The sequence below is a fragment of the Somniosus microcephalus genome, chromosome 10 (genome assembly GCF_052327205.1).
Source record: "Somniosus microcephalus isolate GS21.2 chromosome 10, FLI_Smic_1.0, whole genome shotgun sequence".
Classification (NCBI taxonomy): domain Eukaryota; kingdom Metazoa; phylum Chordata; class Chondrichthyes; order Squaliformes; family Somniosidae; genus Somniosus; species Somniosus microcephalus.
This window is the reverse complement of record NC_140996.1, coordinates 96,923,702-96,951,068: the sequence shown is the minus strand read 5'-3', so window position 1 is coordinate 96,951,068 and position 27,367 is coordinate 96,923,702.

Genomic DNA, 27,367 nt, shown 5'->3' with positions numbered 1-27,367 from the left:
CTTCAGTTTTACTAGGGCTCCTTTATGCCACACTCGGTCAAATGCTGCCTTGATGTCAAGGGCAGTCACTCTCACCTCACCTCTGGAATTCACCTCCTTTGTCCGTGTTTGGACCTGTAGGGAGTTTGCAAAATTCCCCCACCTCACCTGCTTTCTGAATCAAACAAGTTGGCCACTTTTTAAACGTACAAAATGGAGTTCTGGGACACGTGACCAGAAAGCTGCTGGAAGTGAGTCATTTTTCTCCCCAGCAACAAGACTGGAGACAGGGCCTGGAATTCCACAGTCCCTATGTGGATTCCAGGCCAGACATGGAATTGAATATGTAATAGCAAGTCGCCAGTAGGCCGGTAAGAACAATGAACCTGGTTGCACTGCAATCAGGGTTAAGCTATCGGGCATCATCGGGCCCATCCTAACAGATCCAATCATATCAGAAACCGTTTTAGAGGACTAGGCACCAGAGACACCATTGTGTGACTGAAACCAAAAACAATGAGGGCCGGTGATAAGGCCGTTAGTGGGAAATCGGCCGTTTTGCAGCCATTTACAGTTAACGAAGTAACCTGGGACACCTCTCGATCTGGGGGAGGCAAGGCAGATCGAGAGAGTATAACTCTTTTTAGTAAGCAGACAGAAAGGGCAGTTGGAGACACTTCGACTTGGAACACACTTCAGGAGAGATAGCTTCTACACTTCACTTCGATTTCATCCTGGGACTTCGCTGCAAAAGGGAAACTTCAAGGACTCTACTGGGAGAAGCAGTCTCCAAGACGGGGAAGGCTATGCGCAGCAGGCCCATGCTTTGGTAAACAGGCAAAGCTCCCGGTCTGTACTGCCTCCCGATTTAAACCTGACTGTTCCCCCACCCCGTGCCCACCACCTCAGGCAGGGATTCAGAGTGGAACCAGGAAGACATGGGACGGAGTGCACCATCCCGGTACGGACCGGAGCACAGGGCGGGCCTCGCTAAACGGCGCAGCCCGACCCAGGAGGGATGCCTTTTCGCCCAACCAAGGAGGAAGATCCACTACCTGACTGACAGGAGAGTGTGTGGCCAGTGCACACTGAACTTTACCAGGCCAGACCAACTAAAGCTGCAGTCCCAGGACAACCTAAAGGCCTTTGTTCCAATGCGTTGGGTGAGCATGAGAGTCTGACCCCCCTTTAGTTCGACCTAGGTTAGGGATAGTGTAGGAGGTGGGGATAAGGCTAAGGGGAGTGTTAATGTGTGATACCCCTCGATGTGTCGTACTCCTTCCCGCACTCGCGTGCCCTCTGTTTTGAATATATAGTATTCCTTTCTTTTTTTCTTTTTTTAAAGTGTATAGAGCTGTAGCCTTGGTTTAGTATCGTTGAACCAATTAATTTCTCTGCTTGCCTGTTTTGTTTTATTTTTCTCTCAATAAAACCGTTATTATTTTAACCTTTCACCTGCTTGTCTGTCTCGAGCTTGTTATTCTGCGCATCAGCTGCTTGGTAGGATCTCAGTGTCAGAACCAAGTGGGAGTGTGGGGACGCCTCGAAAACGTCCACTGGGTCAGGCCCGGGCCAAACCGACCATCCAACCAACAACCCCTACAGACCAAGGTTGTAATGAGGTTGGGAGCCAAGTTGTCTTGGTGGAACCCAAATTGGGCATCCGTGAGCAGGTTATTGGTGAGTAAGTGCCGCTTGATAGCGCTTTCAATGACACCTTCCATCACTTTGCTGATGATTGAGAGTAGACTGATGGGCAGTAATTGGCTGGGTTGGATTTGTCCTGCTTTGTGTGGACAGGACATACCTGGGCAGTTTTCCACATTGTCGGATAGATACCAGTGTTGTAGCTGTACTGGAACAGCTTGGCTGGAGGCGCGGCTAGTTCTGGAGCACAAGTCTTCAGCACGATAGCCGGGATTTTGGCGGGGCCCATAGCCTTTGCTGTATCCAGTGCGCTCAGCTGTTTCTTGATATCACGTGGAGTGAATCGAATTGGCTGAAGACTGGCTTCTGTGATGGTGGGGACCTCAGCAGTAGGCCAATATGGCTCATCCACTCAGCACTTCTGGCTGAAGATGGTTGCAAATGCTTCAGTCTTGTCTTTTTCAATCAGGTTCTGTGCTCCACCATCATTGAGGATGGGGATATTCATGGCGCCGCCTCCTCCCACTAGTTGTTCAATGACTGGATGTGGCAGGACTGCAGAGCTTTGATCTGATCCATTGATTGTGGGATCGCTTAGCCCTGTCTATAGCATGCCGCTTCTTCTTTTTAGCATGGATGTAGTCCTGTGTTACAGCTTCCCCAGATTGGCACTGCATTTTTAGATACGCCTGGTACTGCTCCTTGCATGCTCTTCTACACTCCTTATTGAACCAGGATTGGTCCCCTGGCTTGGTGGTAATGGTAGAGTGAGGGATATACTGAGCCATGAGGTTACAGATTGTGGTGGAATACAATTCTGCTGCTGCTGATGGCCCACAGCGCATCATGGATGCCCAGTTTTGAGCTGCTAGATCTGTTCTGAATCTATCCCATTTAGCACGGTGGTAGTGCCACACAACACGATGAAGGGTGTCCTCAGTGTAAAGACTGGACTTCATCTCCACAATGACTGTGCTGTGGTCACTGCTACCAATACTGTCATGGACAGATGCATCTGCGACAGGTAGATTGGTGAGGACGAGGTCAAGTAGGTTATTCCCTCATGTTGGTTCTCTCACCACCTGCTGCAGGCCCAGACTGGCAGTTATGTCCTTCAGGACTCGGTCAGCTCGGTCAGTAGTGGTGCTACCGAGCCACTCTTGGTGATGGACATTATAGTCCCCCACCCAGAGTATATTCTGTGCCCTTGTTACTCTCAGTGCTTCTTCCAAGTGGTGTTCAACATGGAGGAGTACTGATTCATTCAGCTGAGGGAGGGCAGTAGGTGGTAATCAGCAGGAGGTTTCCTTGCCCATACTTGATCTGAAGCCATGAGACTTCATGGTGTCCAGAGTCAATGTTGAGGATTTCCAAGGTGACTCCTTCCCGACTGTATACCAGTGTGCCACCACCACTGGTGGGTCTGACCTGCCGGTGGGACAGGACATACCCAGGGATGGTGATTGTTCTGGACTTACTACATGCAGATAGCACCCTCTAGTGGTAGTTAGTGTATAGCAGTGTTAGTAGTGTGAGTTGAAGTGCATAGCAGCAGAATGCAACCTACCCCCTCACAGCAGTCTACGGAAGCTGCATCCTATCGTCGACACCGTCAGACTTCTCTGAGGTGGTCCTTCTTTTGTCGCCAGAGGACTTCCAGTGACAAGTAGAGTTAGGATTATGTGGGGTCGGACGGGGAGTGTTCTGGACTTATTACATGCAGATAGCACCCTCTAGTGGTAGTTAGTGTATAGCAGTGTTAGTATATAGCAGTATGTTATTTGACCTTCCTGTTTGATCCGGAGGTAGTATTCCAGGAAGAACCTGCTGAGTTATGAAGAAGCTCACATGAGGGATTCTCAATCCTGTTGCATCCCTTCTCATACGCTAGGCAAGACGCAATGTCTGTGAGTATCCTTGTTTAGTAACATGATAACAACCTTGTCAGTGTAGTATTTTGACAATACTTTGTCTATAAGAAGTTATTAGCTTTTAGTTACCGAGGTTTAGCTTCAGTGCTATTTAGTTATACAATTAGTCTATTCTGTTGTCATAAACATGTTTATATCTTATGTAACATCTAATTTATAGTACTCAGTTCTATGTACAAAACATATTTTGTCTTTGTTTACAGTTTCACAAATTTGTTCAAGTAAAGCTTCAAAACAGCAACCTGCTTCTCGGAGGAATTATTTGAATGAGTGTTTAGCTGGCTGGATTACTAGGTAGGAGCACACCTAGCGAGACCAGTACAGTGAAAAGACAGCATTACAGCTAGCTGTGAAGAGAGGAGATCCTCCACGTGTAGCAGCAAGGACTCAGAGTCGGCCATCACGACAGAGCCAGCTTAAGTCCTCACCTTGTACACCACACTTACCTCACATCATCATGGCAGAAGGTAATACCGAAAACGCTACTCAGCGAGTAGAAGACCTTAAACAGTTAGACGAAACTGAAGAATGTGACAATCTGTCTATAAGCTCTCGTTACTTCAGATCCTCAGCTGGTTCTAGGTCATCAGCCGGTTTGCGGTCATCAGCCGGTTCTAGGGTAACCATGGCCATCGCCAAAGCACGGGCTAGGCTAGAAGCAGCCCAAGCCAGAGCTGCTTATGCCAACAAAGAAATAGAAATAAAAGTTGAACAGGCCTGTCTCCAAGCTGACCAGGCCCGTCTCCAAGCTGAACTCCAAGTTGAACAGGTCTGTCTCCAAGCCACATTAGACACTCTGCAGGAAGAAAAAGAGATAGATGCTGCATTAGCTGAGGCACAAGTATTGGAGGCAGTTTTGGTGGAAGCTGATCCTGAGACAGCTAACAAACTTTTAATTCCCGTTCCACGGCAGAGTCGACTACAGCGCACCAGAGATTACTTGAGCGACCAAGCCGACACACAGTTTACGAGAGAGAGGGATGAAGACCTGCACATCTCTACAGACTCAAGCACTTCATATAACATGCCCCATGTCACCAACCAAGGTCAAAATGGACAGCGTGCCTCAAGTCACAGGATCCTCCCCTGCAAAACAGAGGACACGGTGCAGAGGAATGGAGCGCTGAAGAGAGAAAGTCAGCAGCAAACCCCCTCTCGTTTCCTTGAGTCCCCCAACAGAGCCCCTACTCAAGGCAACCCTGGCACAGGTCCCACCACCTACGACCTTGCCAAATACCTTGCACGCAGCCAGCTGGTGACTACAGGGTTAACCACGTTTGATGATAGACCAGAGAATTATCAGGTGTGGAAGTCCTCCTTCCACGGTGCCATATCGGGCTTAGACCTGTCGGCAGGAGAAGAGCTCGACCTCCTTATCAAATGGCTCGGCCCAGAGTCCGCCGGACAGGCACGCAGGATAAAAGCGGTCAATGTGGGACATCTGCCAGCTGGGTTGAAGATGGCTTGGGCGAGGCTGGAAGAAAGCTACGGCTCGCCTGAAGCCATTGAAAGGGCTCTCTTTGCCAGGTTGGAGAACTTTCCGAAGTTGACAAATAAGGAACCCCAGAAGCTCCGCGACCTTGGAGATCTGCTGTCGGAACTTGAAGCCGCAAAGCAGGACGGCTACCTACCCGGCCTATCATACTTAGACACTTCCAGAGGGGTAAGTCCCATCATTGAGAAGCTTCCATTCAATCTGCAGGAGAAGTGGATATCATTCGGGTCAGAGTTCAAGCTAAAGCACAACGTTACCTTCCCTCCATTCTCTGTGTTTGCCAACTTCATCCGTAAAGAAGCCAAAGCCAGGACCGACCCCAGCTTCAACCTCTTTTCCTCCCACCCAGCACTTGCCAGAAGAGACAAGTTTGACAGACATGGAAAGACACCAATATCTGTCCACAAAATGCAAGGGTCTTCAACCGAGAACACAAGGGATCAGAAGGAATCTGAGGATATGAGCAAACAATGCCCCATCCACAACAAGCCCCATCCATTAAAGAAGTGCAGAGGCTTCAGGGAGATGTCCCTGGAAGATCGCAAACAGTATCTTAAAGAGAACTCTATATGTTTCAAGTGCTGCTCTACCACGAACCATCTCGCCAAGAACTGCAAGGTAGATGCAAAATGCACGGAATGTGAAAATGATCGGCACATTTCAGCACTCCACCCAGGCCCAGCTCCTTGGAAGTCAGAGTCGTCTCCTCCCGCCTCAGAGCATGGCGGGGAGAGAGAGGGAGCTGCCGGTCCGGAGATTACATCCAAGTGCACCGAGGTGTGTGGAGAAGGAGTGAGCGCAAGAGCATGCTCCAAGATATGCCTCGTTAATGTGTACCCCGTAGGACGTCGCCAGGAATCTGAAAAGTTGTATGCCATACTAGACGAACAAAGCAATCGTTCTCTAGCAAGATCCGAGTTCTTCGACATCTTCAAGGTCAAAAGAAGTCCGTCACCTTACACGCTGAAGACGTGTGCTGGACTTTCAGAGACAGCCGGCAGGAGGGCCTGTGGTTATATTGTTGAGTCAGCCGACGAGAAGATTAGTCTCCCCCTTCCTACACTCATCGAATGTAATCAAGTCCCCGACAACCGTTCTGAGATTCCCACTCCGAATGCAGCTCATCACCACCGTCATCTGAGACGCATTGCAGACGAGATCCCACCTCTTGATCCAGACGCAGACATACTCCTGTTGTTGGGAAGGGACATCCTGAGGGTACATAAGATAAGGAAACAGACCAACGGTCCACATGACGCCCCTTTCGCCCAAAGGCTAGACCTCGGTTGGGTCGTTGTTGGAGACGTGCGCCTCAGGGGTGCTCACAAGCCATCTCAGGTGAGCACACTCAAGACTTCCATCTTGGAGAATGGTAGTCCAAGCTACCTTACCCCATGCAGTAGTCAGATCCGAGTGGCAGAGAAGTTCAGTCATACGGCCCAGCCTCAGAACCCCCCAGTGCTGATCTCCACAAACAGCACACAGATGATGCTCACTGGAGAGAACCCGGGTCAGTCAGTCTTCTGTCGCACCGCCAATGACCACAAACTTGCTCCATCGATCGACGACATGAGATTCCTCCAGATTATGGACAATGAGGTCTCTCGTGACAGCTCTAAAAGCTGGGTTGCACCCTTACCCTTCCAGAACCCCAGACGACGGCTGCTGAACAACAGGGAGTATGCCTATAATCGTCTTAACTCACTCCGTCGCACACTAAAGAAGCCAAAGATGAAAGCACACTTCCTAGAGTTTGTCAAGAAAATGCTTGTCAACAATCATGCAGAGCTAGCTCCTCCACTCCAGGAAGGCCAAGAGTGTTGGTACCTCCCCTCCTTCGGAGTCTATCACCCCAAAAAGCCGGAACAGATCCGCGTGGTGTTTGACTCCAGTGCACCATATCAGGGAGTCTCTCTCAATGATGTACTCCTCACAGGACCCGATCTCAACAACAGCCTCTTGGGGGTACTCATGAGATTCAGGAAAGAGCCCGTCGCCATCACTGCCGATATCCAGCATATGTTTCACTGCTTTGTGGTGAGAGAAGACCACAGAGACTTCCTCCGCTTCCTGTGGTATCGCAACAACAACCCCAACAGAGACATTGTGGACTACAGAATGCGAGTCCATGTCTTTGGGAATAGCCCGTCCCCTGCTGTCGCCATATACGGACTAAGGAGGGCTGCCAAGGAAGAAGAAGATGACTTTGGCAGTGATGTGAGAGGGTTCATCGAACGAGAGTTCTACATCGACGATGGACTGAAGTCATTCCCGACTGAAGCAGAGGCCATCAGTACCCTTGGACGAGCTCAGGAACTACTTGCACTGTCCAACCTCAGGCTACACAAGATAGCCTCTAACAGACCAGCAGTGATGGAGGCATTCCCCCCTGAAGATCGTGCTAAGGACGTCAAGGATCTAGACCTCTTCACTGATGACTGCCCCCTACAGCGTAGCCTAGGAGTGTCTTGGAACATAGCAACAGACACGTTCACGTTCCAAGCCTTAGATGACAAGAAACCCTTCACACGGAGAGGAGTGCTCTCTACAGTCAACAGCCTATACAACCCTCTTGGCTTCTTAGCCCCTGTCACCATACAAGGCAGGCTGCTCCTCAGGGAACTCTCCACATGCGCTGAAGAGTGGGATTCACCCCTCCCTGAAGAAATGGAAGCAGAGTGGGACAGATGGAGAGACTCACTTCAAGACTTACAGGAGATCCAAATACCTCGCTCCTAAACGTCCTTCTCTCCCTCAAATGCCCAATTCAAAGAACTTTGTGTCTTTGCAGACGCATCCGCTAAGGCCATTGCAGGTGTGGCTTATCTAAAGGTCACCACTCAAGATGGACAAAGCAAACTCGGCTTCGCCTTTGGTAAGGCCAAGTTGGCACCCCAGCCAGACCTCACCATACCCAGATTGGAACTGTGCGCAGCAGTATTAGCAGTTGAGATTGCAGAGTTCATAGTAGAGGAGATTGATCTGAAGTTCAACAGCATCACGTATTATATAGACAGCAAAGTGGTGCTAGGATACACCCATAACCAAAGTAGATGGTTCTACATATACGTGAACAACAGGGTCCAATGTATTCGACAGTCCACATCCCCCGACCAGTGGAGGTACGTCCCCACAGACCTGAACCCAGCTGACCATGGGTCTAGATCTGTAACAACGTCCCTTCTCAGCAGCACGACTTGGCTGTCAGGACCTGCTTTTCTTCAGGATCAGTCCCTGCACTCCTCTGAACTCAATGAGTCATTCGACCTCCTCAACCCTGTTTCTGACTCGGAGATACGCCCACAAGTCACAGTGAACATTACTCAAATCTCTAAGGACCTGATGAGCACCAAACGCTTCGAGCGTTTCTCCAAATGGAACACTCTCAAAAAGACAGTAGCATGCCTAACCCACATAGCTCATACCTTCTCCCAGCCTACACAAGAGAGTAGCTGCCATGGGTGGCACATCTGTTGTAAGAGTCCCTCTGAAGAGGAGCTCAAGGGAGCCAAAATCCTTGTGATGAAGAGTGTCCAACACGAGTGTTACTCAGAAGAGTTGAAGTGCATAGCAGCAGAATGCAACCTACCCCCTCACAGCAGTCTATGGAAGCTACATCCTATCGTCGACACCATCGGACTTCTCTGAGGTGGTCCTTCTTTTGTCGCCAGAGGACTCCAGTGACAAGTAGAGTTAGGATTATGTGTGGTCGGACGGGGAGTGTTCTGGACTTATTACATGCAGATAGCACCCTCTAGTGGTAGTTAGTGTATAGCAGTGTTAGTATATAGCAGTATGTTATTTGACCTTCCTGTTTGATCCGGAGGTAGTATTCCAGGAAGAACCTGCTGAGTTATGAAGAAGCTCACATGAGGGATTCTCAATCCTGTTGCATCCCTTCTCATACGCTAGGCAAGACGCAATGTCTGTGAGTATCCTTGTTTAGTAACATGATAACAACCTTGTCAGTGTAGTATTTTGACAATACTTTGTCTATAAGAAGTTATTAGCTTTTAGTTACCGAGGTTTAGCTTCAGTGCTATTTAGTTATACAATTAGTCTATTCTGTTGTCATAAACATGTTTATATCTTATGTAACATCTAATTTATAGTACTCAGTTCTATGTACAAAACATATTTTGTCTTTGTTTACAGTTTCACAAATTTGTTCAAGTAAAGCTTCAAAACAGCAACCTGCTTCTCGGAGGAATTATTTGAATGAGTGTTTAGCTGGTTGGATAACTAGATAGGAGCACGTCTAGCGAGACCAGTACAGTGATGTTATAATGTAGTAAAATGACCTAGCTGACCAATTTGCACACAGCAACATCCCACGAATTGCAATGAGGTAATGATCAGATAATCTGTTTTTTTAATGATGTTAGTTGAGGCATAAATATTGGCCAGAACACTGGGAGAACTCCCTTGCTCTTGTTCATAGAAACATAGAAGATAGGAGCAGGAGTAGGCCATTCGGCCCTTCGAGCCTGCTCCGCCATTCAACGAGATCATGGCTGATCATCCAAACCCTAGCACCCGGTCCCTACACCGACAGCCATCCCCACCCAAGCCCTATCCCCGTAACCCCGTAACCCCACGTATTTAATCCCCCCTAACACTAAGGGCCAATTTTTATCATGGCCAATCAACCTAACCAAAGAGTGGGATCTTGTGTGTCCACCTGAGGGGGCAGGCGGAGCCTTATTTCTTTCTTTGCAGATGATCTTTTAGTGGGCCTGGCTGCTGCTGATTTGGGATGGGTCTGTCAGCAGCCCAACAGAGGGGAAGCGGGTCGACATAATGGATATCAACCCTTCATCAGACACAGTTCTGATGGTGATGTCTCCTCCTGGGATGTTGGCCTTTTTTAATATTTATTCCTTTAATCTGAGACTAGTGGATATTGTGTTTCCAGCATTTTCACTTCCAACCTCCTGTATCTGCCAGATTTCCGCCCCCCCCTCTTGCTATCTTTCTTTAATTTCCCCCAATGTCTTGCATTTTTCTTTCTGTGGCCCTCTGCCTTATCTGTTCACCATCTTAGCTATTTCCAAATTCTTTTGTTCTTTTAATATCTATCCATTATCTCACTGAGATGGTCATCTAACAGTTTTGTTACTAAACAGCTTACAAGTTATTTAAGCAATTAAATTCCTTCCTGTGATCAGACTCTTTATTGTTTCCCTCCCCCATCTCCCTTTTCTTTTCCCAACCCAGCTAAAATATTTTGAAATAAAAACATAAAATACTGGAAAACACTCAGCAGGTCAGGCAGCCAATCTTAACTCCCCAAAATGGGTGGGTTGGTGTCGGGTTAGAGGTTAAAATTCAAAAAATCTGAAACTGGAATCCTACCCACCTTGAACCCGCCCACTTCCAGTTTTAACGGAGGCTGGTCGAGGTGCAGCAACCAATCCTCTTGCAGGAGGCGGGTTGGTCATTGAAATGCTATAATGAGCTACCTGCCTTCATTTTAACAGTCATTCTATTATTAACTCTTGTCGGCCGGGTTTCTGAGGTCTCGGGAAACCTGGTGAGTAGGGCGGAATCCATGAGGTAAGTGCCTTTAAGGCACTGCTTGCGGACCAGGAGGGGCAGGAGTGCGTCCTCCAGGCCCAACAAGCTACCCAGTAAATACCCCTGCTCCCCCTCCCGCGATCGTGAATACCCCCTGACCACCATTGGAACACCCCCCCCCCACGCACCTGCGATCGAGGGCAACCCCCCCTCCACGATTTCTCCCAATCCCCCACTACACCTAGCTGCTCTCCACGGCTGTGGCCTTGTGCTGCAGGCTTCCTCACCCTACACGCCTCTAGCCTGTCAATCAAATTGTTGTGGGCAGGAACCCAACAGAAAAAATTAAAGGAGCCCTGCAGTTAAAAACTGCAGGACATTCAGGAAACCCGGTTTTCCGAGTTTTCGTACCTCAAAACAGCACCCCAACATGAAACTCACCTCTGAGCTAAAATCCAGGCCAATGTTTCAGGTCAATGACCAGTCATCAGAACTGGAAGCTGTTAGAGATTATGGCCGCGATTTTGCCGGCGCTCAGAGGGCGGGTTTGGAGGCGGGTCAGGATTTAAAATCCAAATGATTGATGGCGGGTTGCGAACCCGCCGCCATCCCGCCTCCCACAACTTTACAAAGTGTCGGGTCTGCGAGTCCTGATCAGACCCGACACAAAACGGTAGGAGAGCCAATTAAGGCAGTTAACAGCTTGTTAACTGCCTAGATAATCCGATTTTAAGATGCTCTTTGCATTTTACTACATATATTGAGCGTGCAGCACGTCGTGCGACAAAAACGCCAGCTGATTGTGCCGGGTTCAGCAACTCACTGAATACTTGAGAGCTGCACCTGTGGCATAAAAGCTGACCTGTAACATGGCTCACTTTCAGTTGCCAGAACTTTGGGGGGAAAATTTGGTTGCTATGCACCTTGGGGCGCTAACGGGGCGCAAAGCACCTAGCGCCCGGTTGCAGCACCACTAACACCTTCCGCGAAATTCAGTGGGAGGTTAGCGATGGCAGTAGCCGGTAGCACCTGCGGCGCTGCATCTCCGGCAATGACGTCATCGCTGTACGCAGCACCCCGCTCATGCCCTGGCCACAAACCTGGCTCACACCCCCTGACCTCCCGCCAGACACTATGTCCGACAAGGTCAGGGTGGCGCTTTTGCAGCCGGGGCGGCATAACTTAAAGGGCAGGTGCCAGGCGGCCATTTTTTTTGGGCCACCTGCCAGCACCTGCCCCCTCTCGCCTCCTCCTGCGGGGTACCGGCCGCGATTGGTCAGCCCGGCACTCCTCTTGAGTGCTGGGCTCTTTTCCCAATACCCCGCTCCCCAGTGGTCTAGCAGGGCTGAGATGGCCATCTCAGTTGGGTGAGGAATCTGGGGCTCTGACCGAGCCATCCACAGTGACATGGGAGTGTGAGCTCTTGGAGAGGAGCCCACACTTCCTTGTTGTCAACCACCAACATCCCTCTCTTGGGTCACCCGCACTTCACTGCAAGCAAGTAGCTGGAGAGCACCTTGCTGCACCTCAGTGGGGCCATGAGGGCCCACCTCTGTACTGACAGTCCTCATAATGGGGCATCCATGTACCTCTGGTTCCTCTCCTCAATAGATGCCCATCTTCCTCCATAGCAGACCATCTATTTAGAAGAGTCACCATGTTCATTTGAGTCTGGTGATTTATGTCCTCCATGGAGGTTGCCATCCTTTCCATGGTGGCACCTACATTCGCTATTGCATGCACCACGGCATTGCTCATGTTTGAGATGGACTCCTCCATTCTCTGCACACTCGCAGTTACAGTGGATACAAACCCTGAGAGAGACTCCTGCACTTGTTGCTGAAGTTCGAACACCGCTCTCTTTCTGGATGGGCTCAGAGGCACAGTGTCCACAGGCAGCTGAGCAGAGCTGGGAGCATCCAGCGCCCTCCGACGAGAGCTCTCCCCTGCTGTCCCTGTCTCCACCATCTGCTGATGATCACTTGTGAGCTGTGATACATCACGTGACAACAGTGCTCTATCTCGTGAATGACCCACCAAGGTGTGCGTCTCTGCGCTGGTGCTGGGTGCGCTCAATTCTGCTGACACTGCACCCTCAGAGGTTGCAGCTTCCTCTGAGGAGTCTTCCAGCTCTTCCTCCTGGACAGTGGGGAGGGGGGCTCTCGATGGTCCTGTGAGGGAGTAAAGGCATGAGTTAGACATGTGATATTAACGTAGCAGACACATCTCATTTGCAGGTGATCAGAACTCAATCTGTATGAACATCAGATGCCATATCATTCACTCATAAAATCTAAATGAGAGGGTTGCAAATCTATTCTGTCACCAGCTTGCTCTAGTGCACCTGTCTCTCCTTCCTCCACTTCCAGCTCCTCAGCACCTCTGACAATGTCGATAGCAGCCTCCTCAGCAGTGGTTAAGCGCGCCATGGAAGGTGACTCTCCTCCTGTCTTAGCCCTCTCCCTCTTATTGTGGGCTCTCTTTTCCTGCAATGAGGGACACAAGTGGAGATTAAGCGAGAACGTTGCAGTGAGTGTAGAGAATCCATAGCATAGATGCTTAGAGGGAGACAAAGATGGAGTAAGATGCCAATACCAACGGCCCTCCCTGTGCGTTGTTAGTTGTTGCCATTGCATAACAGTGATAGCGAGTGTGAGGGGTGCATAGTAGAATAGTGAAGTGATTCTGTACATAGATGTTAGATCCGTGGTCCAGTGGATAAATAATTACACGGATGCTGTACATAAACAAATAACAGGTCTTTACTGGAGGAGGGTAATCTCTAGACTGGGGTACAGAGGCATGCGCACAGCTTATATACCGGTGTGGTCACTGCCGGTACTACAGTATACAGGAGCTGTAAAAAGTAGTTCTGACTTAAAGCACATGCACTACACTAGAGAGAGAGGGATGGTTAAGGGTGCAAGGGTTGTAAGGGTAGGTTGGGATGTGCAGGAGTAGGTTGACAATGCAGAGTGCTGGTGATGAGAGGAGATGGGGAGCAGGTTGAAGGTAAGTGTGATGTTATACTCACTTTTGCTGTGTGTAGCAGGTCATTGAACCTTTTCCTGCACTGAACCCAGGTGCGTGAGAACAAAGACCTGGCGCTAACCTCCTCAGCAATTTGCAGCCAGGCTGCCTTGGTTTGCTGAGGAGGCTTCCTACGTCCATTGGAGGGGAACAGAACCTCCTTGCGCCCTCTTACTCCCTCCACAAGAGCACGGAGGGAGTCATCATCAAATCTTGGAGAAGCCTTGGCTCTTGAAACAGCCTTCTCACTATCAGTAACACTCAAAAGCAGCAGAATGTGAATGAAACACCACAAGGCTGCATAGGCCCCTTAAATGCAGCTGAATCAAAGATGTCCACAAAGGCAAGCAGCAGACCCGAACCCACTGATTGGGCTGGGTCACGCGCACGGTGGGCTTAATAAGCCCAGTTAAGGCAAAATAGTTATTTCAGTGTGGCTGATACCAACAGCAGGACTGGAACCAGCCAACCCGACACCAACCCGCTTCCAATGCAAAATCGCGGATAGCAGTTTTTAAGCAAGTACAGAGCCAGGCTAAAATATGTCTGTCTTTTAGTTTTCATTTCTGATGAAGTGCTCTACCTGAAATCAGCCTTTTCTCTTTCCTGGGCTGAGGGATCTTCTCTATATTTTGAGTATTTTCTGCTTTTGTTTTGGATTTCCAGCACTTGCATTTTTGCTTTGCTTTTTATTTACTATGTGGGATAGTGAGGAAGCTGAGGCAAACATGCAAGGAGAGTGCAAAAGTCCCATGATAGGAAAATGCTCGACATTATGCAAACTCTTTCACATGGATGCTTTAAGACATGCGTTACCATTGATGTCAAGACCTTCAGTAATATTGAAGTGATATCAGCCCTTAGGAAGGTAGAAGTGAAGGGTATTGGCACAAGTGAAAGAGATCTTAGCCGTGGCTCAGTGGTAACGCTCTTGCCTCTGAATCAGAAGGTTGTATTTTCAAGTCCCACTCCAGAGACTTGAGCACATAAGCTAGGTTGACACTCCAGTGCAGTACTGAAGGAGTGCTGCACTGCTGGAGGTGCCATAATTCAGATGAGACTATTTCAAAGAAGAGCAGGAGAGTTCTCCCCGGAGTCTTGGCTAACATTAACCCCTCAACCAACATCACTAACAAACCGATTATCTGGTCACTTATCTCATTGCTGTTTGTGGGACCTTGCTGTGTGCAAATTGGCTTCTGTGTTTCCTACATTGGAACAGTGATTACACATCGAAAGTATTTCATTGGCTGTAAGCATTTTCGGACATCCTGAGGTCATGAAAGGTGCTATAGGTCATGAAAGACACTGTATAAATGCAAATTCTTTCTTTTTCTTTGCGAGACGGTGTGTAGAACTGACAGTGTACTGCGAAGGAGAGTAAAGAATAATAATCATTAAATATACTAATTTTCTTAAACATTTCTGCTAGGTTTTCCAATTTACGTGAAGTTATGGGGCTAAAAATTGAGTAGCGCCCCAATTGGGGCACTAACTTCGCCAGGGCGCTACTTTTAGTGCCCCAGAAAAATTAGCGCACCTCACGCTGGAACTTGAATGGTTGCGCCCCAAGGGGGAAGCGGGGCGCTACTGGAAGCACCCTGCATCCCTCTTGAAGCGCTGCGAGTCAATATTGCGGCATTATGTGCCGCAGTGCCACACGCTGTGGCACATCACGCCGCAGTATTGCGGGCCTTCCTCCCCTTCTTAAAGGGGAGGGGCCTTGTGCAGTGCGACCTGGGGCTCAGCTGGGCCCCCGGGGATCGGGAGTGCAGGCAAAAGAGCCCGGCACTCAAGAGAAGTGCCGGGCTCTTGGAGCACAGCAAGCACTCTGCGGGGGGGGGGCGTTTCAGGAGGTCTGGGATGGGAACGCAGGCAGGTGCTGCCAGGCGGCCAGCAACAAAAATGGCTGCCCCACACCTCGCCTTTAAATTGCTCCTCCCCGGCCGCAGGTACGCCCCCCTGACCCCGTCGGACATAGCGTCCGGCGGTATGTCAGGGGGCGCTCCCGAAGATCGTGGCCGGGGCGTGAGCGGGCCGTGAGCGGGACGCTGCACACGCCAATGATGTCATCGCCAGCGGCACAGCTACAGGTTAGCGCCACCACTAACCTCCCACTGAATTTTGTGGGAGGCGTGGGCAGTGCCGCGCCCGGGCGCTAGTTGGTTTGCGTCCCGTTAGCGCCCTCTTAAGGCGCTAACGGGAGGCACAACCAACTGAATTTTTCCCCCATGGGCTTTAGGATTTCCCAGCATGCTCTTTTCTAACCTAATTCAGGACATGCCAGGTGTTAATTCGGTCTTGGAGTGAATTAACATTTGTTCTGATTTAGCTTTAGCTGAGTAAATGTTGCAAAATTGCAAATTTATTGCAGAGCAAAAACTCTCATCTCCAGGGTGCGGATTTAATTTTGCTCCACTGCAAAGTAATTTAGTTTACAGCTGTGTAAACACCCCCAAGTGCTACAGAAATTAATTAGATGCCACAAAATGCATTGTGGCTCATTACAGCTACATTGTGCTGTGTGTATTCCTTTGCGATACCAGGCTGATGAACCAAAAAAAACATTTACAATTGCTTCTGGAAACTGAACTACAGATCAAAGTTCTGTGATTTGCTGCTCTTTGCAACAGGAAAACACTGCATTCAAATTTCCATAAGTTTAATATTAATTATACCGCTGTATTTGAGGTTGGGGATGGAACATCAGATAGCTGGCCAACCATACAATTTAATTGAAAGATTATCTTGTACAAATGGATTGAATTGAGTCCCCTGTAAAGCCAACCATTGACATTGTACACCGTTTACCTGTGTATTAGGACTGTTGTATGTTGTTGCTTTGGATCAGAAGTTCCCAAACTTTTTTGCTGACTCTCTCCTTCAGAGATTCATGACCCATGCATGCCCCCTCTCTTTCCAAGAAGCGGTATTTGTGCATCGAACAAGAGGATTTTATTTTCTCAGCTGACATAACATGTTGCTTAAGACAGAGAGCAGCGTGAATGGCGCTTGTACCAGTGCTACGCTACTCAATAAACTTGAATGTGAAAGATCATTTGAAGACTCGCCCTTGTCTTAGTGAGTAGGATGAGCCTGTTTTATGCCAGCACCCAGCCTGTGGGATATTGGTTTGATTTCGGAGAGTTTCAACCGTAAGTCAGTCTCTTCATTCTAGGGGCTTCAAAAATTTCTCTCGCCTCTGAGTCAGAAGGTTGTGGGTCCAAGCCCCACTCTATAGAATTGAGCACATAATTAGGCTGACACTTCTGAGGTCATTTTAACCCCCTAAAACAGGTTAGTTTGGGTTGGGTGAAAAGTTCAAATTTAAAAAGTTTCAAACCTGACCCAACTCAGCCCACATCTAACCCGCCCACTTCCGGTTTTAATGGAGGTGTGATGGTGCGTGGGTGACCAATCCACTCTCAGGAGGCGAGTCGGTCAGTAATAGCATTTAAGGGGGCTGCATGCCTCCATTTTAACAAGCTTTTAATTTTATTTTTATTTTTACAGCACAGCTTGTGGGCCTGGAGGAGCAGGATTGTTTCCCCCAGGCCCAACAAGCTTACCTACTTCCAACTCTACAATCGCCAATGCCCACCCAACCGCCATCTCACCCCCTCCGACCACCATCTCACTCCCTCCGACCACCATCTCACCCCCTCCGACCACCATCTCACCCCCTCCAACAACCATCTCACCCCCTCCGACCACCATCTCTACACCTCCGACCACCATCTCACCTCTTCAGACCACTATCTCAACCCCTCCGACCACCATCTCTACACCACCGACCACCATCTCACCCCCTCTGACCACCATCTCACCCCCTCCGACCACCATCTCTACACCTCCGACCACCATCTCACCCCCTCTGACCACCATCTCACCCCCTCCGACCACCATCTCTACACGTCCGACCACCATCACACCCCCTCCAACCACCATCTCACCCCCTCCGACCACCATCTCACCCCCTCCGACCACCATCTCACCCCCTCCGACCACCATCTCACCCCCTCCGACCACCATCTCTACACGTCCGACCACCATCACACCCCCTCCGACCACCATCTCACCCCCTCCGACCACCATCTCACCCCCTCCGACCACCATCTCACCCCCTCCGGCCACCATCTCACCCCCTCCGACCACCATCTCTACACCTCCGACCACCATCTCTGCACCTCCGATCACCATCTCACCCCCTCCGACCACCATCTCACCCCCTCCGACCTCCATCTCACCCCCTCCGACCACCATCTCACCCCCTCCGACCACCATCTCACCCCCTCCGACCACCATCTCACCCCCTCCGACCACCATCTCACCCCCTCCGACCGCCATCTCTACACCTCCGACCACCATCTCACCCCCTCCGACCACCATCTCACCCCCTCCGACCACCATCTCTACACGTCCGACCACCATCACACCCCCTCCGACCACCATCTCACCCCCTCCGACCACCATCTCTACACGTCCGACCACCATCACACCCCCTCCGACCACCATCTCACCCCCTCCGACCACCATCTCTACACGTCCGACCACCATCACACCCCCTCCGACCACCATCTCACCCCCTCCGACCACCATCTCTACACGTCCGACCACCATCTCACCCCCTCCGACCACCATCTCACCCCCTCCGACCACCATCTCACCCCCTCCGACCACCATCTCACCCCCTCCGACCACCATCTCTACACCTCCGACCACCATCTCACCCCCTCCGACCATCATCTCTACACCTCCGACCACCATCTCTACACCTCCGACCACCATCTCACCCCCTCCGACCACCATCTCACCCCCTCCGACCTCCATCTCACCCCCTCCGACCACCATCTCACCCCCTCCGACCACCATCTCACCCCCTCCGACCGCCATCTCTACACCTCCGACCACCATCTCACCCCCTCCGACCGCCATCTCTACACCTCCGACCACCATCTCACCCCCTCCGACCACCATCTCTACACCTCCGACCTCCATCTCACCCCCTCCGACCACCATCTCACCCCCTCCGACCACCATCTCTACACCTCCGACCACCATCTCTACACCTCCGACCACCATCTCACCCCCTCCGACCACCATCTCACCCCCTCCGACCACCATCTCACCCCCTCCGACCTCCATCTCACCCCCTCCGACCACCATCTCACCCCCTCCGACCACCATCTCACCCCCTCCGACCGCCATCTCTACACCTCCGACCACCATCTCACCCCCTCCGACCACCATCTCTATACCTCCGACCACCATCTCACCCCCTCCGACCACCATCTCACCCCCTCCGGCCACCATCTCACCCCCTCCGACCACCATCTCACCCCCTCCGACCACCATCTCTACACCTCCGACCACCATCTCACCCCCTCCGACCACCATCTCTACACCTCCGACCACCATCTCATCCCCTCCGACCACCATCTCACCCCCTCCGACCACCATCTCTATACCTCCGACCACCATCTCGCCCCCTCCGACCACCATCTCTACACCTCCGACCACCATCTCACCCCCTCCGACCACCATCTCTACACCTCCGACCACCATTTCACCCCCTCCGACCACCATCTCACCCCCTCCGACCACCATCTCACCCCCTCCGACCACCATCTCACCCCCTCCGACCATCATTTTGCCCCCAACCATGCTCTACACTGGACCCCCATCAACCGCAATCTCTCCCTGCCTCCCTACCTGCTCGGATGCGTCTTTGTGCTGCAGGCTTTCCCACCCGATAGGCAGGCTGTCTGTCAAACGGGGAACCTGCAGAAAAATTTTAAAAGACGTCCGGCAGTTAAAAGCTGCAGGACATTCAGGAAATTTGTACTTTCGGGTTTCCCGTCTATATCCATCTCCCGCCCACCGCCCCACCCCCCCACCAGCTCCGAACATACAGCCCTATAAATATTGGGGCCTTCAGTGCAAAACTGAGAAATTTCTTGGAAGTCCTGACTTCTGCAGGGGTTCAGTTCCACATGCTACATTGATACCCAAGTGGCTATTCTTTATTTGTGAGCTTGATTAGGAAGTGCTGGTGTGTTGTTCAAGCAGGAAGATTTGTAATAGATTGCTTCACTCCTTTGCACATTTTTGGAATTTAATTTGTTGTTAGTGTGACAACCTGCAGTTGGGACACAGAGTACTAAAATAAGATAGAAGTACTTATTTTTGCAGTGAGTCATTATCCTCTGGAATCAAGTGCCAGATCACTCCCTTCAAAAGGAGCTGGATGAGCTCCTGCAAGTGAAATACGTCATGAAAATTTAAGGGACAATCCCAGACTGTCTACAGATCCAACTGTTAAGTGTATCAGTGACTCCAGACCTTGAAAAGATTAAGGGGGAAAAATTCAGTTGGTTTGCGCCTCCCGTTAACGCCTTAAGAGGGCGCTAATGCAGCGCAAATCAACTAGTGCCCGGGCGTGACGATGTCTCCACCACTCACGAAATTGACCAGACATTTTGCGGCAGCGCTAAATCCCGCCCCGATCTCCGGCGCCCGCAGATCGTGACATCAGTTGAGCGTGCAACGCCCTTGTGGCGCCCCGGAATGGATATTGAGAGGCGCCCCCCTCCTTTCCGCCTGGTGCAAGCAATGACAGGGAGACTGGAACGTTTCCCAATCGGTGACAGGCTTGGGGGGCGCTATTTAAAGGCGGCCTCTTCCTGGCTTTTTCTGTGGTAGACATTTTTGCTCCACTCATTCTGACAGAGAGAGAGATTCTGAGAGAGAGAAGGAGAGACTTCTGCATAGAGTCAGCGCTGTGTGAAGTAGTTTTGGCTACTGAGCATCACTTTGCAGGTACTTTTGGATTTGGCCTTCATTACTTTGATTGCCAAGAGACTATGGGAGCTGCGCTGATTCGGAGCATCGTCCTGCAATGCAGAATCGGAGGCAACAGAGATGCAGAGAGAGAGTAGCAATCATGGCCAAACGGAGGAGGGCCAACAGGCCTCTGCACAGGAGACCGTACCCTCCCAGGGTATTTCGTCAACAATTCTCCTACATTAATTTGTCTGAGGAGCAGTGTTTGCGCAGGCTGCGCTTCAGCAAGGAGGTGGTCACTGAGCTCTGCCACCTGCTGCAGCCAGATCTGCAGCTTCTACTGAGGACCAGGACGTCTTTGTCGGTGGCAGTGAAGATCACAGTGGCTCTGAACTTTTATGCCAACGGCTCCTTTCAAGCAGCTACTGGGGACATCGCCAATATCTCCCAGTTTGCAGTCCATTGCTGTATCCATCAGGTCACAAATGCCCTCTATAAAAGGAGACGCCAGTACATCTCTTTCCCGATGACCCGGGCCAAACAGCATGAACGCGCATTGGGCTTTGCGAGGATAGCGGGCTTCCCCGTGGTGCAGGGCGCCATTGACTGCACACATGTGGCATTGCGGGCACCACATGAGAATGCAGAGGTTTTCCGAAACCGCAAGGGGTTCCACTCCTTAAATGTCCAGTTGGTCTGTGGCCACAGACAGATGATAATCGCTGTCAATGCCCGTTATCCTGGCAGCAGCCATGATGCTTTCATCCTGCGCCAGACTGCTGTGCCAGAGCTTTTCCAGGCATCGCATCAGCCAAGTGGTTGGCTCCTCGGGGACAAGGGTTAGCCACTGTGTACCTGGCTAATGATACCACTCCGTAACCCCAACACCCCTGCTGAGCTGCGGCACAATGAGAGCCATCTCGCCACCAGGAACATTGTTGAGCAGACGATCGGCGTGCTCAAGCAACGGTTCCACTGTCTGGACCACTCAGGAGGAGCCCTGCAGTACTCTCCTGAGTGAGTCTCCCTCTTCATAGTCGTGTGCTGCATGCTGCATGCTGCATAACCTGGCAATCCTCAGGACCCAGCCAATGCAACCAGGTCTTGGAGCACCACCGGAGGAGGAGGAAGAAGAGGAGGAGGAAGAGGAGGAGGAAGATCAGCAGCAGCACCAAGGCGGGAGGGAGGCCCACAATGTTGAAACTGCAAGGGCCGTCCGTCAACGGCTGATAACAAGCCGCTTCTAGGCCCCTACTGAGGAAATGGCTTCTGGCATGGAGAACAACATGAATGAAAGCAACCCGCAACCCCTAAGCCGGCCAAAGCAACAATGATTCCAAAGGCCAAACCTATACATTTTGAATACAAAAACTTTTTTATTTTACAAACTCTGTGTGTGTCATTTTTTCATGACAAACTAATAGAAACAAACACAAAAAATCATTCATTAACATAACTCATTCTCACAACCTGGAGATAATGTCCAAAACACTAAACAAAAGTTTGAAAACGAACCTCGGCCTTTAATAAAAAATTGAACAACAGTTCGTCACACCACCTACTTTTTGCCCTTCGAGGGTGATCTCCTTCCCTTGCCCACTTGCCCCCTTTCCACCCTACTGCTCCTCCGTAATGGGGCCCCAGTGGCTGCAGCAAGGCTGGTGGAAGGCTGCTGATTGTCAGAACCTGAGACTGCAGATGCCCTTGAAGGATGGCCTCGACCAGATCTGGGCCTGGAGGGCCCGGCTGCAGACTGCAGACTGCACCAACTCTGCATGGGCGGCAGCAGCCTGTCCTACAGGTGGTGGCAAGTGCAGTGAAGAAGTGACAGTGGTGGCAGCAGGAATGCTGTCATCTTGAGAGAGGACAGCAACTCCCTGCTCGACCGACACACTGGCACTCCCACGGGGCAGCACTTCAGCATCCAGAGCAATCTGCTGGAGCACAGATTGCTGGCCTGCTGCGGCGCAGTGAGAGCCCCGTGGAAATGTGTCCAAACCAGCGACAATGGCAGCAGTCAGTGCTTGCATGGCCTCAATCTGAGTCTGCATGAGAGCAATCTGAGATGGGATTATGGCACTAAGCATTAGCGTGGCATCTGCCTGTGCTACAGCAAAGTGCTCCACACTCCTTGCCAGTGCATCAATGCATTCGGGCACCCTTCCCACTGCACCCATGAGCTGAGTGTGCATGTCCATCGCCTGGGTGTTCATTTCAGTGATGAGCCGCTCCTCCTCTGCGTCCAGTGCAGCAGGACTCGCTGGCCTACTCTTTCTCTGGGGAGAAGGCCCCCCGAGCTTCCCTAGCCACATCACGTTGCTGCAGCCCCCTGGGTCCTGGAGCTTCACCCTCATCAAACCCTTCCCCCCTGCTCCCCTCCAGGGAAGACGTGTTCCCAGTGTGGGCATGGGCTTCCTCAGGAGAGGGTGGCGCTGATGCTCTGGCTTCCTCTTCCTCCTCGCCTGTGGCTTTGCTCCCACTGGCAGCTTCAGAGCCCGTCTCCTCAGCTGGTGAATCACCATCTGAAAGCAGGGAGGTACAAGAGTAGCTTTAGCGTGAGGATAAGCCTGCAGTAAGGGAGGAAGGAGTGCAGCGATTTAGTAAGTTGGATTGAAAGTGTCAAAGGATGGTGTTGTGAGGGACAAGTGGAATGAGAGAGGAGAAAAAGGTGTCCCGAATGGGGTCGGCATCTCCAGTGGCGACGGGACCATTCACCCGGCTTGCCACAATCCTGTGGATGCACGCCTCAAGATCGCTGAGGGGTTGCAGCTGAGACGGCCCTCCTCCCATCCATTGCTGCTGTCTCCTATTATGAGATAGCTTGACCTGCAAGAAAAAGGACGGCATCTGAGTAAATGTACAGCCATGATCTTGCCTGATGTGCCCCCCATAATTGAATAGCCCTTACTGTATGCAGCCATGATCCTGCCTGATGTGCCTCCCATAATTAAATAGCCCTTAATGTATGCAGCCATGGTCTTCCCTGATGTGCCTCCCATAGTTGAATAGCTCTTACTGTATGCAAAGTGTGGAATGCGTGTGTGTGTTTCATGAGAGGGCCATAGGTGTTGGATGAGTGTTGGGCATTGGGGTTTTAAGACCCTCTGGCCATAGAGTGAGGTTGAGATGGAGGGATGGAGAGGTATTGAAAAAAGGCCACTCACCCTGACGACCCGAGTGAGGTCATTGAACTTTTTTCGACATTGAGTATGGATCCTGGGCACCATGCTCCTGGAGGAGACGTTCTGAGCCACCTCCCTCCACACTCTTCTGTAGTCACGCGGCAAAGGTCTCCTGCCACTCTCAGGGTAGAGTATAGATCTTCTGCGCTCCACCGCGCCAACCAGAGCCTCCAAGGCCCGCTCGCTGAAGCGCCGAGCTCATTCTCTCACCCTCTCCATAGTCCTTGGCTGGAAAATGTAGCCACAGGTCTCTCCAGGCCGAGATTCAAGGCTCCAATGAGCAGGGTGTGGCTGGACAGCATGATCGACCCTTCCCTTTAAGAACTGTTTGGCACCAGTGTGTCTGTGTTCCATCGCTAACTGACATCACCTGCGCTGCGCCCGCACTCTGAGTTAGCGCCTCGCTCCTCGGCCTTTGCGCCTTAAGACAGGTGTGTAGCACCTGATTTAGTGTTCCAATCACCTCCAGGGGTGATAAAAGCCAAGTTTGCAGTCGGAGGCGATAATTAGCACCAGGCGCTAAACTTTGCGCCCGGCCAATAATCACGCCCCAAACGGGACGATACTCAATTTCTCCCCCTAATACTTTTAAGCAGTTTTATAATTTATTGTACCAAGCAGATGTGGCAGCCTCTTCAGAGAATATAGCAATGTGTCTTGGCAAAATACCCATACTTTGATTGTTGAGGGGCATCAGACCTGCTTGAATCTGCTGTCTCATACAAGCTCAATGGTCAGGAAAATCCTTACGAGAGAAAATTTAAATCGCTTGTTTCATATTTAAATTGTGGCTTCTTTGATCTGAGATTAAATTGGTTTAATGATTTAAATTACTTATGGCAGCCTTAGTGTAAATAGCAGGGGGTTCCTGTAATGTGAAAGGACTGATTGTCCACCTTGAAGCTGTGACTAGAGTGGATCATCACAGGCAAGAAATGTGTTTGTGCTGGCTCTGCTGCAAATTCTATCTAGCTCCTCACAATGAATTAATGCAAGTATTTGTATGTAAAGAAGAAAGAACTTGCATTTATATAGTGCCTTTCATGACCTCAGGCCGTCTCAGAGCGCTTTACATCAAATTAAGTACTTTTTGTAATCACTGTTGTAGTGTAGGGAAACATGGCAACCAATTTGCACACAGCACAATCCCACAAACAGCAATGAGATAAATGACCAGCTAATGTTTTGGTGATTTTAGTTGAGGAATAAATATTGGCCAGGACACCGGGGAGAACACTCCTGCTCTTCTTCAAATCGTGCCGTGGGATCTTTTACGTCCACCTGAGAGGGTACACTCATTGTTGTTACAACTCAATTCAATTGAAATGAGCAGGGATTATTTGCAAGTTAAGGTGGTTGGATTGCACTCTGGAGGAAGGGAAAGGGGTTGTCAGTTTGACTAAAAGCTGACACTGGAGTCAGGCTGTAGGAGTTTATGGGGGTGATTTTCCCAGCTCTGTGGAGGTGGGTTTGGAGGCGGGACAGTTGGCAAAATCGCAAAAAGTGAGGGCAGGTTCGGAACACGCCTCCAACCCACCTCCGTGCAATTTTGCCGGAGGCAGGTTTCATGGGTGCGATTCAGTCCCGCCCCCATCAGTCGGGAGAGGTAGTTAAGACCCTTAAATAGTCGTTAAGGGCCTCTATAATCCTATTTTGACAGTGCTTTGTTATTTTGCCACATTTTGTGCATGTTGCACGACCCTCCTAAACCACGCCAGCTAATCCTGGCGGGTTGACAAGTGGGTGGCCTCACAGCTGCAGCTCCACCATTAAAACGGAGCTTTCATCAAGGAGCAGTTGCAGGTGGCAGAACTTTTGTTCCACAGGTCTTTCAGCACTTTTAGCAGGCCTACCGAAGTCGGAGGTGTTGCAGCTTCTATCTCTCAACTGTGGGACCTCCTTGGAAGAACCTCTCCCAACTTGGACTGAGCGCTTCGCCAATGGAGGTATCTGCCAGCAGCATGGGAACCATTTATTTCCTTTCATCATGGACCTCAGATTCAGATGAGGAGCAGCCACGGCAGCAGCAGAACCAGGCAGCTCAGCAGCAACAGCAGCAGGAGCCCCAACCTCCTGCTCAGCCACCTGATGCTGCACAGGGCAGAAGGTGCTAGCACATGGAAGCACGTCGCCGCAGGAGATACCCTCCTCTCAGGGTTTACAGACAGAGGAGCAGCTTCCTCAACATGAGTGAGCAGCAGTGCCAAACCGGCTGAAACTTTCGCGAGAGGTTGTCGCTGACATCTGCGCACTGCTGCACCAACACCTGGAGCCCAGAGGAGCGGGTGGACACCCCTTACCAGTGCCTGTCAAAGTCACCACTGCACTCAACTTTTTTGCCTCAGGCTCCTTCCAGGGATCATCAGCAGACATCAGCGGCATCTCCCAGTCGGTCGCCCACAGTTGCATCACACAGGTTACTGATGCCCTTTTTGCAAAGGTGGACAATTACATCCACTTCTCAAGGGATAACCGTGCGTTCAGTTGGCTTTGCAAATACGACAGGCTTGCCAATGGTGCAGGGTGTCATAGACTGCACACATGTGGCCCTTAGGGCACCCCATCACAACCCAGTTAACCGCAAGGGCTTCCACTCCCTCAACGTACAGCTGGTGTGTAACCACAAGGAGATTTTGCATGTTTATGCCAAGTTCTGTGGTAGCTGCCATCACTCGTTCATCCTACAGAACTCGAGTGTTCCTCCACTCTTCAATGCGCCAAACCAACTTAACGGATGGCTCCTTGGTGACAAGGGCTACCCCCTGAAGAAGTGGCTAATGACGCCGATCAGGAGGCCAGCTGACGAGGCTGAGGAGCGCTACAACACCAGCCAGGTCCATAATCGAGCAAACCATTGGCTTGCTGAAGATGCGATTCCGATGTCTTGACAGATCAGGTGGAGCCCTGCAGTATTCAGCAACCAGGGTCTCCAGAATGGTCATGGCCTGCTGTGCACTGCACAACATGGCACAGCGTCGTGGATTGCAGCTTCCTGATGCAAGTGGCTCAGTTCATAGTCTCCTCAGGTGAGGAGGAGGAGGAGGAGGAGGAGGAGGGGCACTGAGTGGCGCGCATCTACCAGCAACAGTGGCAGCACATGAGCACATGGCTCCCCGTGATGCAAGGGATGCACTCATCCTGGCCAGATTTGCATAGGTTGCCCATTGTGGCACATGTGCTTGGCTCCTTCTTAACACATGATAGACAATGGACACGACTCTCTGGCCTCCTTTCACTCTGACCACCAACCTGACCATGCAAGTATCGCGGAGCCTGCAATGTGGAGGTGCCTAAGCCGAAATAACAGATGCCATCATGCCAACAGTTTGCCATCACCTAATTTTAATACATTCACATAGGGATGGTATTTCATCAATAAACAGAAACAATCACCCAATCTGCACACAGATTTGAAGGTTATAGCCCAGAAATTTGGGTCGGGGGCTTCCCGCGGGTGCAAGCCCCCGATCTGCACTTACCTTGCGCGCCGGCCGTTGAGCTGTGGGCCCTCATGGAATTCCGATCCTGGGCCTGGTCCAGCTGCTGGCGCACAGTGCTTGCGTATCCCAGGGGCGCAGTTAGTTCGGTGCATCCCCTGGGATCACGTGGGCCATGGGGAGCCAATCGGAGCAGGGAATGCTCCATTCATAAGTCTGACAGGAAGCGCTGTCAAACTTAGAAATACTACAGGCCCTTTCTTCTTACAAAACATCACTAAATCTTCAAATAAATTTTTTAAAAACATCACATTTTTTAAATAAACTATAAATTAAATGAAATAACAATTTTAAACAATAATTTAA